Genomic DNA, 20813 nt, shown 5'->3' on the forward strand with positions numbered 1-20813 from the left:
CTAATAAGTAAGTATAATTACACTGATAATTGATAACATATCTGGAAGTTGAGCAAAGTACAACATGCATCTGTCAGGTTTAATTAATAATTATAAATTGGCTATAGCCTACCATTTTAAACTGAGCATGAGGAATAGAAACTTATTCTCTTCTGGGTGAGGAATTCCGCTTAATATCACCCATAAATTTGCATATACAGTCAAAGTCATGACGAAGCCATTCATTTATCCAGTGCACGCTATACAAATAAGCAGTCGTGTTTTCCAACATATAATTTCCAACTACTGAATAATGCAACATCTTCACATGTATCTACCATAACAGTTATTAATGTCAGTCGTATGCTAACTCCTACTTACGGTTCACTGTAACACACCTGTCACATTCATAGAAAGAAAAGTAATGCACACCCTCATTATAACCAGACAGTGAGCGCGTAGCACACCTCCATTTTCCTGCGTCTCCTGTCATTTTGGCGGGTCTTACAGGAGGAACGGTGTCCCCGCCTGCACCGTGAGTTGACTCATTCTTTCCTTCCTACGGCGGTGACAATGGAGCAGATGGTGCTGGTCTCGAAAGCCCACGACGACGCTCTCTGTGTAATGTTCCCTCACACTGTTTCCGATAACGGCTTTGCTTTGTCTATTCACCCAGACGGGGCCGGCAGTGCTGTCTCTGCTAGAATGTACAGCCTCTGATTAGCACAAATAGCACTCAGTAATGTCTTTAGGCTCGTAGGCCTGGTGCACATCTAGCTTGATAAGTCAAGTTGTTTTTCCCCCTCTCTCTCTTTTCCTTACGCAGCAAGGAATTTGCCTTCAAGTTTACAGATGGACTTCTGTTTAAAGTTAAGCTTAATCCTTATTAACATAAGATGTCCCTGGAAATGATACATCAAAATTTAAATGAAGAAAATGTGCGCCACTATCTTGGTATGGGGCACCAGACTTGTTGCTATAGAAGCTGCCAAGATGTTTAAGTCATTTATAGTATGTTGCTAATGTGTTTTGGGTGGTTAATAGTGATTGTATAGCAGCAACGTTCTAAAGTTGTTTTGAGTAGTTGTCAATGCATTGCTAGCATTTGCCAAAAACTTTTTGAGTGGTTAGTAGAACATTGCTATGCAGTCATTGAGGTGTTCTGAGTGTTAGTGCAATGTTGTTTGGTTGCTATGGCATTGCTTATTAGTTGATATGGTGGTTTAAGTAGTTTATAGTGCATCGGTATGCATTAAGTGTGTTTCTGGGTGGTTGATGTCCAGTTGGTAAAAGTGTTTTTTGAGTTGCACTGGTATTCAGTTGCTAGGGTGTTCTAGAACCTTCCACCGAGTCTCTATTATGTTCTGAGGCTGGATTCTTGAAAATCTTCTTAAGGTAGATTTTTTTTTAAGTTCTTAAAGTGCATTTCTAGAAATATTCGTAGGAAGTTTTGTCAGGATTGCTTGAAGGGAGTTCAGCACTCAGAGTTGTGTTTTTCACGCACTGTGTATTTTAAATAGTTTTTTACAGAGACTATCTCAAGATGGTGCAGTCTGTAGCTCTTTCTTGCACATTGATTAAACGTCTTACTTTTGGGCATTTAAGATGAGCTGAAAGTTATTATACCTTTAAGAGGTTATTAAAGAGGTTATTTACAATGACAGGTTTGGTCCAAAAAAAAAAAAAAAAAAAAAAAAAAAAAGAACATTCTAAAGGTTGGAATAGCCTAATCTGACTACACAACTTTTGCCATGATTTCTTCCCTGATCTGAAGTCAACGCCAGGTGCCAATAGTCAGAGCCAGTCTGCAGATTTGAGTTAAAAGATTTAATAGAAAATGCCATGTAGTGTATGATTGTCACAGACTTCCTTTTGTTTAGCTTCAAGCTATGAATCCATCCAGTCGGATGATATCAGACATGTTTGTTTGCATTTGGTTTTCACATTTTTTTGTCAAACATATTGTTTTCATTTATCATGTGTCTCTTATCAACAAGGCGCACATTTCTGCATAAGTTTAATGTATTGTTGCATGATAAACCGGTAGCCTAAAAGGTATCGCGATACTCCGCTTTTAAAAATGGTACGATTCCTCATTTTACTAGTACTGGTACTTTAAGAATGACAGGGTTTTATTGGCATATTTTGGATATGTTGATAGTTGTGTCGACGTGCGACAGCAGGACAGTTCAGCGCTCTGTTTCAGTTCCCTGCATGATCACTGCTCGGGCCAAACTTTATACATCCACACAGTGCAGCACTGTTTAAAGTAATCGTCAATTTAGGAGAGAATAAGAAACATACATGAATGAGAAAATCAAGTGCAGGATGTGCTTGATGTTTAAAGAGTTATTAAGCGCAATAAACCTCGTAAAAAAGAACTCACAGAAGTGCAGCATGCGATCGCAAATTCAGATCTGGTTTAGACTGGTAGTCTAACTGGTAGTCTACCTGTGTGGTGGCACTTGCAAGGGTTTTTTTTTTTTTTACGGGGGAGGAAATGCTCAAAAAAGTAGGACAGGAACACTGGTCAAGTCACAGATTCCTTCCTTTCTTTTTTTATAAATATTTGTCATGCATTGATATATTCTGGGTGCCATTAAACTTTTGTGAAAATTATCAAAAATTCTGGTGGTGGCTGGCAACTGTAAAAAAAAAAAAAAAAAAAAAAAAAAAAAAAAAAAAAAAAAATGCTGATGGGAAAAGAGTTAAATTAGACAAGAAAAAAGAAAGAAAGAAAGAAAGAAAAAAACATCAGAATATTTTAATTTTTGAACCGAGACCTTGGTTTGGATATAGTTTTGGTCCCTCTTATAAGGGTAAGAGATAATTTTGCTTATTTTATAAGGGTTTGTTTACCCAAAAAATTAATTATCAAAACCAGCAGAAGAAAGAAAAAGGTCCATACAACTAGTGTGCTTTATTCCAAGTTTATTTCAATTAATGAAGAGACCAAAATAATTTGTTATTTGCTGAAAATCACACAGTCTCAAATCTCATTAAATTCAAATACTTACCTACTCTTAACACTTAACACTCTAGGCTTGATGTCACTGACACTTAAAGAGGTCAAACTTGACATGTTTTGACCCATCATATTTAAATCTAACACAGGCGCAAATTAGAGTTGACAACTTATGACATCAGTCCCCATTATGGAAATCTAGGACATTGCTTTGCACAAAAGAAGTGAAGACATATGGATCTGGAACATAAGGATGAGTAAGTTATGACAGAATTATCATTTTAAGTTCAACATTTACTAATGTAAAGTGCAGTATAGTATTGTTTGACTAATACCAACTTCTTGATTAGTTTAAAATCAAATAGCCTGCATGGCTGAGAACTAAACATAAGCAGCATTGACTATGATATTAAAAAAGGACTATTAAAGACTCAGAGTTTCACACTAAGCCATACAATGCCATTTTAACATCAAATCAAGTTTATAAGCACTGTTGTTTTAACGTGAAATCAAAGTATCTAAAGCATTTTAGAAATCTCATCACGGCACCCAAAAGATGAATCGATTTTAGACTAAACTAATCATTTCTTGTTAAATCATAATTATATCAGACCAAGACTGACTGCGTTGCCTGTCAAACAACAATACAATTGGCCACATCCGTTTGAGGAGTTTCTCAATTCAATCCTACCTCAAGTGAAGATAAAAATGACGTAATAGAATTTTGGAGTGCGTAGCTTTAAAACACAAATCAATTCATGACAACAGCATAAGGCAAGGCAAGAAAACGAAACAAAGTGTCAGGCGTTTGCGGTTTACTCCAGAAAGCCTGGGGTGAGTAAATAGCAATTAACTGAGAAATGCACAAATTGTCACCTCCTTCTGTGCTCTCGCAAACATGCTCGGAATACCAAATAAAGCATTAGAGAGAAGACAGGAGAACATGTGAACTTGGAAGAAATCACCTACAGCATTTCTAAAACACAAGAGATTATCTTATAAGGATCCCATTTTGAAGTACTGATGAATTTATCCAGTCCCTTGAAAATGGGTTCAAAATTTGTTTACACCCCAAGCAAAAATCAGAAATCGATGCCAGAAAGCATAATTGCATAAACAACAATCGACCAACAATCGTTCCAATCAATTTTCTTAATCTACTCTTAGCGCATATGGGAAAAAATTCTAGATTTCATTTACAAAAAATGTCATTAAATATCAATTTAGCACCTGCCGACCTGAAACACACCACAGCTTTGTGGAAAATACTCTGAATTATGTGAGCTCCCTCAGACCACCGTTTAAGAAATCTCTAATCCCTCCCAGATCCAAGTCATGCAGGAATTCTGATACCAACTAAGCCTAGCATTGTTAACAGAGAACAATTCCTTTGTTAACAATGGCAAACAATAAGACGTTCTTCTGCAAACAATGCCGACTTATAAGCTATGGCTACTTTAAATTCCTCTCTCAGTTATTGTGGGAGTGAAACCTCAGCTTGGAGATCCAAGATTGATTACAAATCACTGCTTAGCATCTCAGTGTGTCATTAGCTGAAGTAGTTTTCGTGACGCCATGTTGTCATTTCACTCCTACGGCAAGCATATTTAAAGGCCATTGGTTGCTAAGCGGGTTATTGTGGGTGGGTTGCAGGATGACATTTACATTAGTCATGTAGGATGACAGACCAGCACTGTCCACATAGGCTGCCAGGTGACCAAAGTATGCAGTTTCTGACTCAACGATGCACATAGCAACTCTGATTCATGGGTAAAAACAGTATATTTTCCCAGTTTTAAGTTTATGGAGAGAGCAATACTGGTTTGTCAATTTGACCTGCCAGCCAAATGCAGATAATAAATATTAAAAAGCTTTTATTCTAAGGTGGTTTATCTAGAGGGAGGAAAAGACATTTTAGCCTCCATTAAAAGTTCTTTTCATGGACGTTTTATTAGTTTGATGTGAATGGTCTAGTTTAAAAGGCATTGTGCTTCACAGGTGGAAAATGTCATGCTATCAATGCACATGGAAATATTATAGTAGATTTCATCTGTTTTGTTACAAGGCTCCCATGTATTTAATGCCATAATGTTACACATTTAAAAAAGGGTGGTGATTGCTAATACCTTTATGCGAATATTTAAACTCTACGCCTAATAAAGGGACATTTAAATACATTTGTGAGTGACCTGATAATGAATAAAGCCTGGTACTTTCATGGATTTCTTAAAGGACAGTTCTATCTGACAATAACAGCAAACCAAATGAATTAAATAACTAGTCTCATAATGGCAAATCAGAGTGATCTCTAATGCAATTTCCTCGTTACTAATGTCATTGTAAAAATAATGATTAAAGTTTCTTGAACACTCCCCCATCTGCCATAGTCCCACCCACAGTCTCACACCATTGTGATGCTATGGGGTGCTGGTCGGAATGCTTAAACAAGCAGCAATGATTTGAAAGTGAAATATTTATGTTTGAAAGAGGAATCAACCTATGAATAATGTACTTATAGTTACTTATTAAGCTAAGAAAAAAAAAAAAAAAAACATTAAAATTACTATGCAAAAACATATTTTCAACATTTATTATTTTGATCCAGTCCAGAAATGCACTGTCCAGTTTCACTTGTCAACAAACATGACTCACATAGTCCTAACACAAAAGTATGGAGTTAACTTCCATTTTACAAATTTACTGCAAGTGGATTGGGCAAAGTGTTCCATCATATTTTATCGGTACTAAATCTAGCATTACATTAAAACTCAAACATCTGGAATCTCATTAACTTCATCTTGAATATGCTAGTAAAGAAAAACACATCCTACCTGCCATAGTACTTCTCATGAAGTGGGTGACCCCCTTTATAACTGAATCTAACTGTTCAACAAACTCCATTTAAAAGCTTGATCTTCTAACGCAGAAAAGAAACTGGATGTAGTCAACATTTTAGACCATATAGTTTAAGCAACTTTTCAGCAAACTTCCATTGCTAAGTTTGGTTGTAAAAGCAATACAGAAGGCTACAGAGCATGCTGTTTAATCACATGGTGCTCATCTCCACCCCTCCCACACGTTTATTAACCATACACCAGAACTTTCATTGAATATGGTGTTTTCAAATCATTTATGTGGTAGATTAAGTTTTTTTTGTGACAAAGTTACTGCTTAGCAGTGGCACAACAGGTTGCATGCTTGCTCATATTTGTTGTACTCATGTGAACCCAGGTTCAAACCTGACCTGGGTAATGTCTTGAAATTGTTTCTGTATTATCTAGTCATTGTCCACTTCTTATATTCTAAAAACAACAAATACTGTTAAAGTTTACAGTGGAAGTTGTTACTAAAGCATTCTGACTTGAGAAATCATGACTTTTTTTTTTTTTAAACAGAAAACCAATTTTTCACCTTGTCAGCAACATTTTACTTAAAAAAAAAAAAAAAAAAAAAAAAAAAAAAAAAAAAACATTAATATGAAGCTTCAGTGCTCTTTCACTCCTTGTGAAGTTTTAGAGAAATTATCCAGACTCCTTGCAAATCTCTGAGACAAAAACAGTTGCATGCTGCTTAAATTCATCTATAATCTTTCAATATATAAAGATCACTCATGATTTTTTCAGTCTTTGGTTTAATGTACTATTTGCTAACTTTTACTTCATTGTGTTCCTACTGAGAACAAAATTAATGATAAGATGAGAGAAGTACAAAGAACACATATTTTTAAAGAGAAACTTGTGTTATGTAAGTCCCAAGTAGAGAAACTGCAGTTTTCAGTGTCTAAGCAGTTGGGGGGGAGCTGTAAAGTTGTACATTTAAAAAAGAAATCTCAAAAACTGTAATACTGTACCACAAAAATGTGTCTACACTAGGGGCGTCCAGTCCTGGTCCTGGACATCCTGCAGTTTAGCTCCAACCCTGCTCCAACACACTCCAGGAACAGGATTGGACATTCCTGTTCTTCGCCGGTGCTTCTCAAACTTGTCCTGTGGACCCACACCACTGCACTTTTTGTATGACTCCCTCATCTGAAACACCCAGTTCAATTCTTGCAGTCTCTGCTAATGAGCTGGTGAGTTGAGTCAGGTGTGTTAGATAAGGGAGACGTGCAATTTGTGCAGTCGGTGGGGGGGCTCCCCTGGACAGGTTTGAGAAGCACTGGTCAGCACATATCCATACAACTTCCATCAAGGGTTTCCAATCCTGCTCCAGAAGGGCCAATGTCCCGCAGAGTTTAGATCCAGCTTGCTCCAATCACCTGCCTGAAGACCTATTATTTTGATTAGCTGTTTGTTTTGTTTTTGTTGGGTTTTGAATATTATGGAATGTGGTAATTTGGTTTTAGGTATTTTTTGACATTTTGTAATTGCAGGGGGCATAGATGCAATCCCTGCAAACAAGCCTGCACTGGCCCTTTACATGCTGCCAGTGCAAGGCCCCTGCAAGGCCCCTGAGAATTTGCTCATCGGCAAAACGTTGGCTCCTGAGCACTGGCCCTGCACGGGCAGCCCTCACTTAGCCTCCATGAAACCTTAGCACTGTTTTATTGAAAATAATAATATTTGAAGTCACCGTTATGGAGGTAAGTGCTTGCTTTAGTTGGGTTCCTGACCTTTGACTTTTTCACTGCCTGCTGTAACTGTGTGTTTCTGAAGTAAATATGTGTTGTTTGATCATTTGAAACCTTTAGAATAAATGCCACTTTGTTTGTTTGGTTTTATTATACAATTGAAAAGGTGTTTTAGGTTTCAAAAATGTGTCTTAGCAATTTAGAATACATTTATTTCATATTCATAAAGCAGAACAAAGCATGAAGAGAGCGCTATCTTAAATCAATGGACACTTTGATACAACTTTAGTTTCAGTGACATAAAGACTGTGGGGAATGTGACTTCTCCTACCACATCCCTCATTACAGTATACCTGAGAGAGTAACAGCTTATCACTTCAGAAACTTGTGGGTTTAGAAAAGGTCACTGTGTCTGATCATTGCTTAAATTTACCAACATTGGTTCAACAATTTTCTTGCACAGTTCTTAGTTATGAACCCTTGAAATACCACTGACGTTGTTCATGTAGAATTAACTTAAAATGTCAAGGACTCAGTTAGCCAGTTTGTGCTCAAGCAAAACCATCCCTTCAGTGTTGTACACTAGCCATCCCTGTCAGTATGGATTTAGGCCAACTTCAGACAAACCATACTAATTCAATATTATTTCAAGCCTCCCGGCCCTTATCTTCTCAGCTGAGAATTTTTAAGACCTCTTCACAAAGTTCCTTGCCATGCAATGACAAGGGACTACCCAAGTACCTTTCTATCTTATTTAACCCCTGTGTGCACTGTATTCCAAGTCTTCTAAAGCCCTACAAAAGAAAAACAGATCCAGAACACCCAAGAAACCACATAGCAATGCCGCTGACAATCGCCTGCAACACCTAGCATCATAAAAGCCAGGCCTATGCAGCCAAGTACCACTCACATTTTCTTTGGAAAGTATCAGAATCTAGTTCTTTTAGAAGTTTGTATTCTGGAGGTGTAATTGGCTCCGGTGGCAGAGCCTTTGAGTTGTATATACTGCATGTATTAAATAGAACAGAAAACTTTTCCAGGAGCTTGGTGAAGGTTATGATGTTGCAATCATGCGTAGCAAGTCTAAGATTGAGTATCTGACTCCTTTTTGATGTCAAAATCTAAAGAGGGCTTACGATTGAGGTTTTCACCAGATATGATAGAGTGTGCATGTTTTTCTCTTTGTGATCTTGTTAGCCATTTGCTAAGCCTCAATTATGGTGCAATGCAGTACAGTGATGTAAATAATAACATTACTATGTTTAACTCTTTCCTGACTATTGACAGAATTTTCCGGCTTTCTGTGTTTTCACTATTATACAGTATGAGGCGCTAATACACATCTTCTGAAAGAGATCAAAACACAGTGAATAAGCAGAAACAAGTGATTCCATATGTAAGCAAATGCATATGTAAAATAACATGATCATCAAACACTGAATGGCATATAAATCAAAACTGCCTAACATTACCGAATGAAATGTCGACCCTGGAAGTGGTATACGATTCTGGGAGCCATGAAAATTTAGTGAAAACTAGCAAAAATGCTGGCAGTGACTGGCAACTATTTTTTTTAACACTAGCATGGAAGGAGTTAATGTCATCAATAAAATGTGTATATTGAAATGTAAATGTTGCCAAATGAGCTAAGCAACTGCCTTTGACATGAAGTCATGCGCCAGCTAAGCAACTTCCATTTATATGAAATGAAATGTTAATGATTGCAGTTATTGCTTACATTTAAATTTTTTCTTTTAAATGGGCAAATTCTGATCTCTGCATCAATATGTCTACTAGATGGTTTTCAAACTGCAGTCTGGGGTATGCAAAAATATAAATAAAGCTGATGTTTTTGGGGAAAAATTAATTTTTAAGGTTGCCACACAGGTGTGTGTGTGTGTGTGTGTGTGTGTGTGTGTGTGTGTGTGTGTGTGTGTGTAAAAATCTCACCCCCAACTGTGCCCACCACTTTACAAAACAAAGCAAAGCCCAAGGCAATCACACATTTGCCTTCACCGTGATGCCATGGGCTTACATTCAATACAAATGTGTACTTTGAGCAAACATAACACTCTTTTTTTATGTGTGAGCTTGTTCATTAATTGTTTCACAGTGGAGATTGAAACACCTTCAATCAATTATTCCCGTGATGGGGCTTGTGTTCCTGCTATCAAGCTCTCCATCAGTTGATGATATCATTGATCAGGGTGTCTATCACCACAGGGAGTCGGAGAACTGGAGTTGTGACAGTCTTGATGACCATCTCTGCTGAGTGCGCAATCAAGAGTGCTGTGAAAAAGTCTGAGATTTCATGCATATTCTGTTTCGCCATTGCGATCAGGCACACTGCCATGTGGTGTGGAATATCTTGTTCTGCTTTGCACGCTAGTCATAGTGGCTTGATCTCTGACAGCAGATGTACTGGGATGAAAATGAAAGCACGACTTCAGCATTTTATGTTTTACAGACATCACCAAGAGCAACCCTGTCTGTTAAACATTAAACAATCACAGTGCACTATACAGTAGTTGCGTCATCTCTTAGAAGCTTGTCAGCATGTCTTTCAGCAGATGATCAAAATGAAGAAAAAAAAAATGTGTGACAAGTACTGGAGAATAAGAATGGAGAGACAAATATATCAGTTCACACCTATCTGGATGTCTGTCTGTCTATCTATCTATCTATCTATCTATCTATCTATCTATCTATCTATCTATCTATCTATCTATCTATCTATCTATCTATCTATCTATCTATAATCTGACAATATCTATCTATCTATCTATCTATCTATCTATCTATCTATCTATATTTTTTCTTACACTCATTCATGCTTAGTAACTTCCTTCTGTCCCTTTTCTCTCATCTGTCTGTCCTGCCATCCATACTGATCTTTTACTTTTCCATCTCAGCCATTTTTAAATTGCAAACAGATTTTTTCTATAGCATACATCATCTGAATCCCAGGGGACTTTGGCTTCAGACAACCTTTCATTACATTTCAGGTAAAGAACATTATGAAAACATCATATATTCAGTTCACTTCCAAGCCATACGTGCCAAGGCATCCCACTCTGATGTACATGCTATACTCAGAGAGCGCAGTAAATGGCAGCATGGTGTCAATGCTGGAATGTCTATAATTTATACTGAATAACTCTCTGGCCTCCACATATAGTGTTTGTTTGATTTAAGCGCGGTCTATGGTGCATGAACACATCTAGTTACGAGAGCCGAGCCCCACAAACAACCCCCTGTTCGAGCAGTGGTTGTCATGGCAACGCAGTGTAGACCATGAGGTCTCGATGGATAAAAAGCCTCTGAGTTCTGAAACAGAAAAATTTGCGAACACAAAAGCATGCCCTTTACCTCGGCAAGGTGTCTGTGTGTGTGAGTGCGTGGGAGAGAGAATGATTTCCATGTAACACATTCTAAAAGACAGACAGATGAAGGGGCAACAGCATATCCCACAATTCCCTCTCTCTCTGTGTTGAGTGATTATTGCTAAGCTATTGAGCTGTCAAGGTAAATGAAGTAGGAGAGTCAAGTTTACAGTGAGGTGAGCATTGGTGTATATTCAATAAAGCACATTTTCTATATGTACATATACATTTACAGTTCATAAGTTGATGTACCTTTTGCAAAGCAGTTAGAGATCAAATAAAAGAGAGACAATCTTAGAAATAAGACCAGTAAAATGTCTTTGGTGAAAGTTATGAGTTTCTGAGCTGTCCAGAATTACAAAACTGGATTTCCTCATCATATAGTCACTGTAGGGAAGAACTAAAATGTGAAAAGCACTTTTTTTTTTTTTTTTTTTTTTTTTCTGGGAAGGTCTTAAACGCAAGGTCTCAACAACAAAAACATAGGATTAATGAATAATACAACAATTATTATGCCTTCAATGTGTTTAACATCTGAATAAAATTATAAATTGTTTATTGTGGCACAGAATTGTACAGGGGTTGGGTTATTTTTTTTCTTTTTTTTTTGTATTTAGTTATAAATATGAGTGAGTGAGACGCAGAGTTGAATACGAACATGACAAATATGACTAATTATCTAAATCCTCTGGCTTATCCTTCTGCGAATCAACATCTGAACATCAGAGAAGGACAATATGCTTCCTCTAAGCTAATACAGCACTATAATTAAATCTTAGAGTGCTTTCAGCAGGCCATATTAAAATGACTCTGACTTAATTAAATATGATTAATAATTCACCCATCCTGCTGGAGGGAGATTCTGAGAAATAAGAGTAATGAACATCTGCTCGCGAGTTGTTTCAGAATTTAAGGCGGCAAAACGATGTGTCATCTTTAGATGGATCTCTGTGGAGTTCACTATATGCTTCCTGGGCCCAATATAATTCTTGCCATGTTGTGGTTTGCAACAACATTCAAAGTGTTGGAAGTAAGATATCACTGCAATTGTAACAGACAAAGCCATGCTAATTTTGCTGCTAATGCTAATGAACAGATGCTATCCTGGCACTTCTGCTGAACAATATTGCTAAAGCTGGAAGCTATGTGTTGTTAGCATGGTGGCTAATCAATATAGCATGTTTAAGATTGTCATTAGCTAATCTACTTTGAGTAAAGCATGGTAAGCTAGCCAACTAGCTAGAAAATTAGCCAGTAATGACTAGCTAGAAAAGGGCACAAGCTTGAAAATAAGATCTGTAACGGAGAACTATGGATGATGAAACCCAGACTGTGTGAGACATTAATGAGATGGGTTTCTCAAAACATGTACAGCATGACTGAGAATAGCTAGTGCCTCTGTAGCGTGTCTCATTAATGCTATTTTGTTTTTAAAGACACCACTGGATTTCATGAACATGTATAGAAGAAAGCATCAATTAACATAATAAGGAATTGTTAGTTTGTTTGTGACACTTGATAGAACTAGTAAAAAAATATATAATAATACAATAGCATAGTTTCTGCATACACGTTAGTGCTTGGCGGTTTGACCAAAAATCTGTATCACATTTGTTTTTTGTGATTCTGGCGGTTTCACGGTTTATCATGGTTTTCCCCCAGCTGTGGCTTTATATAAATCAGATTGCATGAAACAGTTGCAGAACAACTGCATTTTAATCACGATCCAAACAAACATGCTACATATAGTATGAGCAGTTTTTGATGTAAATTAGATTTTATACGTTCAAAATTGAAAGCAAAAACAGAATGGTCTGAACATTAGCTTAGTGAAATTATGCTACATAGAACATATTTGCATGAAATAGAAACAGCAGACGGGCTGAATGAGACACAAATTCACTCTCTGACAGCAGATGGCGCTTGTCATTTGATGAGAGTGATGTGAGAACACTGACACTATGATGGCGGATCCATAAGAGCAACTTTTGTTAATAAAGTTTCATTTCATCATTTAATATAAGTTAGTTTGTCTTTATTTATTTGCATTACAACATGGACATGAATCAGTCTATTCTAACGATCTAACGTTAAAGATACTGTAAAAAATAAGCGACATTAATGAGATGGGTTTTTCAAAACGCGTGAATGAGAATAGCTAACGCCTTTGACTAGCTTTGTAACATGTCTCATTAATGCTAATTGCTGTATTAAAAAGACTTCATGAACATGTAATTAAAGTAGAAACCATCCTTTACCATACTAAGGCATTGTTAGGTTGTTTGTGACACTTATAGAACTAGCCAAAAATATGTAATGATATGCTAGCATAGTTCCAATTTACATGTTCATAAAACTTTCATAAGCCTGACAGATGGCTAAATGATTAATGTTTCTGGCAAGCTTTATCACTATTCTCCATTAAAGCTGTATTCATTTTAATTGAGACACTCCCAACTAGCAAAGTTGAGGCTAAAAGTGTTTCCCACATAATTATAGCATTATGGCGGCACACTCGTCTCATAAATACAATAATTCCAACATGACTTGAAGGAAACATTGTATAGTATTGTGTACAGCAGAAAATGTTTTGAAAATGGTTTCAGTGTGAAGTGTAAATTATGAACATAATTTAAATCACTAACTGCTAAATACAAAATTGACAGCTTGATTTTTTTATACTTATATATAAACATTTCGAGTTGTCTTTCAGAATGCCTAAAACGAAGAAGATTTCATGACATTGATTTAAATGTGGCAAAGTAAAGTACATTTATAACGACGCTGCATCCTGCTGCGGCACTCAGGGGAGGACTGAAATAAAACTAATGACTGCAAGAAGCCGCACAAATCGAAGGCAATTTAGAGATAAAAGCTTTGACAAGACAAACCAAGAAAGGTGAGCTTGCAGGAACATAATTGCTTCAGATGCAATAAAGTTTTTTAACATCAAAGACAAGACATTTTGTCTGTTTGTTCACAACAATGCTGGATCCAATTGTTCCAGTAGTATTATTCGGCAAAAATCTGAAAAAGAAAAAAGGCAAAATGATCACCGACAAGCAGAGTAAACGTGCAGTTACACTAGAGTTGTGATCCGATGGGGAGAGGAAACAAGTACAAAGAAGTTCAGTTTTCATGAATAAATCTGTCCATCCGATGAATTGAAACTGGTCAGACCCTTTAAGGATTCATTGATGCTGCCTTCGAGTACACAGGTTTCCATAGTTGGAAATATAACACAGACATATTCTAAACAAGACAAAATAACAGTAACCTCAAATAACTTAATCTGGATCTAAATGCTCAAAATTAATTTATATCACATATTTATGCATGGTGTCAAAACGTTTTTTGTTTGTTTGTGTGTGTGTGTGTGTGTGTGTGTGTGGGTGTGTGTGTGTGTGTGTGTGTGTGTGTGTGTGTGTTAAATAAAGCAAACCTTGAATACTAATTAATTTCCACCATCACAATTACAAAACCTCTGCAATTCTGATTCGGAAATATGACTTTGCTCATTCATTCATGTGCTCAGAACTGATAATTATTATATTTCTGACTCAAAGACCACGTAAGTGTAGGGTAAAATAATCTTTGGTTGGATAGGCTAAGCATGCTATGTTACTGTAACGACGAGATGGTGTTACAGTTATTCTAAGATACTTTGCTAAATGCCTGCAAAGTGTAAGTTAACTTAAAAAAATAAATAAACAATGAGAAATATTTAATCTCACAATAAATATCTTGGTCATATACATTTAAATGTAATTATTTATAAATGGTTGTAATAACAGTTCACTATGCTATGCTAATTAGTTTGCTAAAAGCTTTCAAAGTATACAGTAACTTAAAAAAAAAATAAAAGAATGAGAAATATTTACTCTCACAATCAATATCTTGGTCATGTACAATTAAATGTAACTATTTAAGCTTGTAATAACAGTTCACTGGGTTATGCAAGTTGTATCCTAAACTATTTTGCTAAAGTGTTAACTTGCCAAAAGAATGAGCAATGTTTAATCTCACAATCAATTTCTTGTTACATAAATGTAACATTTAAAAAGTCACAATAACAGTTGGTTATGATATGCTGGTAGTATGCAAAACTTGTTTGCTATCAATTTCTTGTTACATAAAAAATGTTTAATCTCACAGTTAAGTCTTGGTCATAACAGTTGGTTATGATATGCTGGTAGTATGCAAAACTTGTTTGCTAGAATATTTATTTAGAAGGTAGTTTACTAAATGGTTAGCTTGAAGATTGTATGGTGTACAATTAAATATTACAATTTAAAAAGTCATAATCACAATACAGACGACATTGTAAAATGATTTAGTGGGATTTCTAATCAGACACTCAACAGAGTATCAATTCAAAGGTCAATAGAGTTGATTTAGAGTCTTAAGTGCACTTGATTCTTGGCTTGACTAAAATATTCATGTTTTTTTGCTGTATAGCAAATTAAGTTCAAATTTGGTCAGTTTGTGAACTGCATGATGAAAAGACCAACTGAACACTGAAGTCTTCAAGTTGAAGTATGAAATGAAAGTTTATGCTATTTTCTAAATGCATGTTATAGATCTTATTTCTTATTTAACTCATTCATGAATATGTTTATACTTCTGACCTCATCAGTTTTATTTAAATAGAACCATGTTCCCACCCTACAATTAAACATATTTTGATTCCTTCATTTAATCATGACTTTAAAGTGAATACATTGTTCTTCAATGTTGACTGAAAATGACCACAGAATAATTCTATTTGAGTAAGAGAGGTCTCGACCATTGTGTATTTGGAAAACTGGCATCTGAATAATCTCCTGACATGAGATCCATCTGCTCATCTGGCGGCGGTCACGTCAAACAGACGCTCACTCTAACAGTCATGCTCACGAGAGCCCTACCTGGTTACTACCGCCTTATATCTGCTACAGACTACAGGGCCAAACAAAAATATGGTCCGACCTCATTCCACATTTACGGAAAGCCAATTTCATCCAAAACCAATCTCCAGTCTCCTGCTTCTGAGTGGTGTTTATTCAGTATTTAAACTCATAAGAGCTGCAGAAATTTTCATGCCTCGTTTTTTCCACACAATGGCTTCGTATTTTGGCTGCTGTTCCTTGGCAGACGAATCAAGGTTACATAAAGATGCACCAAAAAGATGGAATAATGAATACAGCAAGATATATATATATTTTTTTTTTTGGAAGGTGGCAAATCCAAGTTAAAACAAGAAGTGGTAATGGTTCTAGAAGCCACTGGGGATTTTTAGCTGGTTGGCTGCTGCTGGTCACACATATCACCCACTCAATTAAAGTAGCTGAAGGAAAGAAAGCCCACAGGATGCTGGGAAGGAAGACGAGGTGTGAGTCGTGTGGCAGCAGTGTGGAGGCAGACTGAAGAGGAGGAATATCCACATGAGCACTGATGCAAGAGAAAGACCCTGACTCTTGCCTTTAGGTTTAATCACTGCAACTTTCATGGCCGTTGGAAATGACTGTTCTCCAGATCGATTTTTAGTAAGAATTACCCAGCTGAAACACAGCAAATGTGTTGTGGATGGCAGTCCCCAGTAGTCTTGGGAAGTAACTAACTAAAAGTAGGAACTCTGACTTAACTACATTTTGCAGTAGCATGTACAGAGCTGTTCCAAGAACTGTAGTTTTTCCAAGTAAGATACTTTCTTCAACACTTAGAAATGTAGCACAACAAAACACTACATTGGTTTTGCATGCAGCCAAATTGAGACAATGATCAAATGTGCGTAGTATTTATTTATTCTTTATTTTTTTAATCTGTGCTTTTGAACAACTATTAGATGTACATTCAAATTCAGTCATATCCTGCATTTTAAATATTATGCCAGGCAGACAAAATCAAAGAAAACTTTGCATTCAGTGACACTCTCTCATAGCACATAAAGACATTTACTTGTTGCCAGTAACAATATCATCTGTGTAACACATCAGTGAATGAATCTTTATGTGAACAGATTCAAAACATTTGTTTTATCTCACAGTTATGATTTCTTTTCCTCACAGATCTAAGTTATAGCTCACAATTCTGACTTTTTTCTTACAATTCTGAGAAGAAAAAAAAAAATGTTCGATTTGCAAGATGTAAACTCGCAATTGTGAGACAAAAATCCAGTTGTGAGAGAAAAAGTTGCAATTACCTTATTTCTTATTCTATGGTGGAAAAAAAAAATACAGTAAACCTAACTGTGAGATGTAAACTCAGAGTTCAGAAAAAATACAGATTCCAAATAAAAAAAATTCAAAATTTTAAGATGTTACTCAGAATTATGAGGTAAAAAAAGTTAGAATTCTGAGTTTATATCTCACAATTCTGAATCAGAATATTGTGCAATTCTATGTTTATATCTTGCAATTCTTTTCTCAGAAATGCAAAAACAAAGTCCGAATTGTGAGATAAAATCTCAAAATTGTGGGAAAAACTTCAGAATTTGAGATAAAATGTCACGATTACCTTTTTAATTTCTTTGATTCCGTGGTGGAAACAAGTTCCCATAATGACATGACTGTAGTTGAAATCACTTTAGATTATGATTAGCTTCTAGATGGGTAAGCTTGGACTTTGTATATATTGTTGTTGCTTTTCTAAATTGTGTAAGACAGTAATTATTACATGTTGCATTCCTTAGCTTTGCCGCAAAGAACGTTGTTATATATACATATATTTCATGAAATCCAGTCACTCACAAAAACAAAATCAGGTCACTCATAACATGCACTGCAATCACCAATTGTTGTTCCAAGTGAGAGAGAGAGAAAGAGAGAGAGAGAGAGAAGAAAAATCACATTGAAACTCAATTAAATAAATTCTCTCTCTCTCTCTCTCTCAATTGCAGTGTTATGAGCAGATGTTTATTTCTCAATGGCCATCTTAGACATTTTGCCAGTTTTCAGCTTGGCCCAGAGCCCAGGCATCACAGGAGACAATATCCCACAGCTCATTTCAACACTTTCCAATATAACAAATGGTATCGTATTGTTTAAACGTATCCTCCCTCTCCACAAGCAATTGTTTCAGGGATAAAAACTCATGTTATCTGACCTGTCCCACTGATTTTCTCTTAAAGACCTATTTGAAATGACAAAAACAAACATGTAATTATAGCATGAATGCTCTGAAATCCCAACCCCGCAATTGAAGGTGTGTGGCACTACTCATTTGTGCAGAAAAAAAAAACGAAAAAAAAAAATAAAATAAACAAAAATAATGTTTGCAAAAGCCTTGAGGGAATGAGAATTTAAATAGTCTTGAATAATTTCTGAGATCAGCCAAATAATTAGTAAGACAGTGTTTCTAAACTGGCTGGTATCAGATTTCACTTTTCTGACAATAGTGCCCCTATGCTAACTACCAACCTACAAGAATCCTACACCTCTGCGTAATAATAATAATAAATGTTTATGCTCTCACCGTTTCCTAAATGGACTTAATGGCTCTTTTCCAAAACCTAGTGAGCTTGCTTGCTGTCTATCCAGTTAGAGGCAGTTCTGTGGGTGAAAATGCCTTGAAAATGCTCAGATGAGAAAGGACAGGCTGGCTCTAACTGATAGAAAGGCAACAGTAACTCAAAAAACCACTCGTTTCAATCGAGGTTTGTGGAATAGCATCTCTGAACACTTCAAACCTTGCAGCAGATGAGCTACAGAAGCAGAAGCCCACACTGGTGAATCCTGTCAACTAGGAACAGAAAACTGAGGCTGTAATTCACACAGGCTCACCAAAATTGGACAATAGAAGATTGGAAAAAGATCTTCCATGTGCCATGTCACAAAGCTCAAATGATCTCAGACTGGTTTCTTGAACATGACAATGAGCTCACTAAACACAAATGGCTCTCCACAATCACAAGATCTCACCCCCATTAGAGCAGCACTGAGATGAGTTGGAATGGGAGATTCACATCATGATTGTGCAGCAGACAAATCTGCAGCAACTGCATGATGCTATCATGTCAATATGGACCAAAATAACTGAGTAATGTTTCCAGCACCTTGCTGAATCAATGCTACGATGAATATTGCCTTTCATGCAGTGTGTTATGTAGCTGTAAGTGACTATAAATGATCTGCAAAGTTGTAAAGCCGAAAGTGAACGATTATTGTCTCCCAAAAGAAAGGAACGACTCAGAAAAGGCTAAACGAGTCATCAGTAATTCAAACCTCACTTCCGTTGCAGCTACACTTCACGGGGTAACACACATTGCATAATGCCCACCTATGTTCTACGTTGGCTGGCCGCGAACAACTTGACCCACCCTCAAACACTGTAGCTTTGTGTGGTTAACATCATGTCGAGAAGCTGCGGTGTCCTACACTCTGAAAGTAAATTAATTTTATTTTCACTGCCGAATCATGAGGCTGCAAAGATTCAGTGGTTAAAATTCACAGCAGAACAACCCCAATCTTTTTTTGTGTTCCCGTCATTTTACTGACGACTGCTTCTCTTATCTCTTTGAGTTCAAAGCGGGATTCAAAACTGCTTGCTCTTGAAAGACGAGCTCAGTACCCAGTTTATTTGGAACAGCTGTCTCCACTGACTCATACTCTGTAAGTATGATAAATAATAGATCTTTATATTTTCTATCGAGTGGTCAAAATGAACTATGACAATGGGTGTATCATTTCCAACACGCACTGTACATGGTAGAACACTCAGAACAGACTGGGCCATCTGACCAATCAGAGCAGAGTAAGCTCATGGAAAGAAGAGGTTTAGAGAGCCTGAATCTTAAAACTGCTTTGAACTAATTGTTTGAGAATTGTTGGAAAATGAGGTGACATTAAATGCATATTTTGAGAAAACAAAAGCGTTTTTTGACCCTGCATGCATGTAAATCTATGAGACTCCCCAAACAATATTAAGAACCTTACAAATGGTATAATAGGGGCACATTTAGGAAGTTCTGAAGCCAAAAAGAGGGTCCAACCTGGTACTAGCAAGGTGTACCTAATAAAGAAGCCAGTGACTGTATTTCACTATTCAAACTTTTTCCCCCAGTAATTCTGATATAAACTTAGAATTACAAGATATTAACTTGCATTTGAGAGATATAAACTCCCAATTCTAAGGAAAAAGTCAGAATTGCAACTAAATGAATGGAGAATCCGGCATACGTTACCGGACAGCAGTTTTCGTTTTCACTGATCTATTACATGCATTTAAATCTTTCATTTCATGCCATCTTTATCCTTAAGTATGTGTAATATCAGTAGCTAGCCTTAGCCAACACCGCTAATAAGCATTACTCGGTTCTTGATTACTAATTAAAACCATAAAATGTCCATGATAAAAGGCAAAGTTTACTACATCAGATAATCTAGTGAAAAAGTTTGGATTCCTTTGGTGAAATCCCACAATTCTTATATATCAATTGAAATAGAGATGTCTGACATATACTTTACTTGAGTTTCCTCTGTAGTCATGCTCCCTGTTCTCAGAGGAAGCACTTTGAAGTGCACAATCATTAGGAATGTCATTTGGCCTCATCATTGCGGTTGCCAAGCGTCAAGCGTCTTCTTTGTCCGTCTTTCGAATCAACAGATGTTGGCTTCAGCTTTTAATCTTCACTGTGGTCTTACCCTACAATCCCTTTTTTTCTCTCTCAGACTCCAGGTTTCAGATGCGGCAGATACATTTTGCAAAGCATCATAGGCACCTATACAAAATAGAACAAAGTCTGTGATAAGAGACGGAGATTGTTGATTGTCCTGTTGGGTTGGAAAGTACAGTCGGACCAGGCTTTGATCTTCCAGGAGGCTGGATTGGAAGCAGATGGAAGCTGGTTATTCAGTTTCAATCCACATTTTGGTTCTGGTGTGAAAAATTGTTCTAGAAGGAAAAGTGTGAATCCATCCTGATAACTGATCAAGTGTAA

The 20813-nt window shown here is 36.5% G+C and overlaps 1 long non-coding RNA gene across 2 annotated transcripts in view; it reads right to left on the reverse strand.

Moving 5' to 3' along the window:
- Positions 1-17360: 17360 nt before the first annotated feature.
- The window catches only part of LOC122134920, a 38267-nt gene continuing 34814 nt past the window's right edge, over positions 17361-20813 (reverse strand). Inside the window, exon 5 of one of the 2 annotated variants that reach the window (XR_006153219.1) lies at positions 17361-20594. This is a non-coding gene — a long non-coding RNA (uncharacterized LOC122134920). Of the gene's footprint in view, positions 20696-20813 lie in introns of both variants that reach the window. The other variant, XR_006153218.1, reaches the window with a different exon arrangement.

Source organism: Cyprinus carpio, chromosome A22, assembly GCF_018340385.1.
Source record: "Cyprinus carpio isolate SPL01 chromosome A22, ASM1834038v1, whole genome shotgun sequence".
Lineage (NCBI taxonomy): Eukaryota > Metazoa > Chordata > Actinopteri > Cypriniformes > Cyprinidae > Cyprinus > Cyprinus carpio.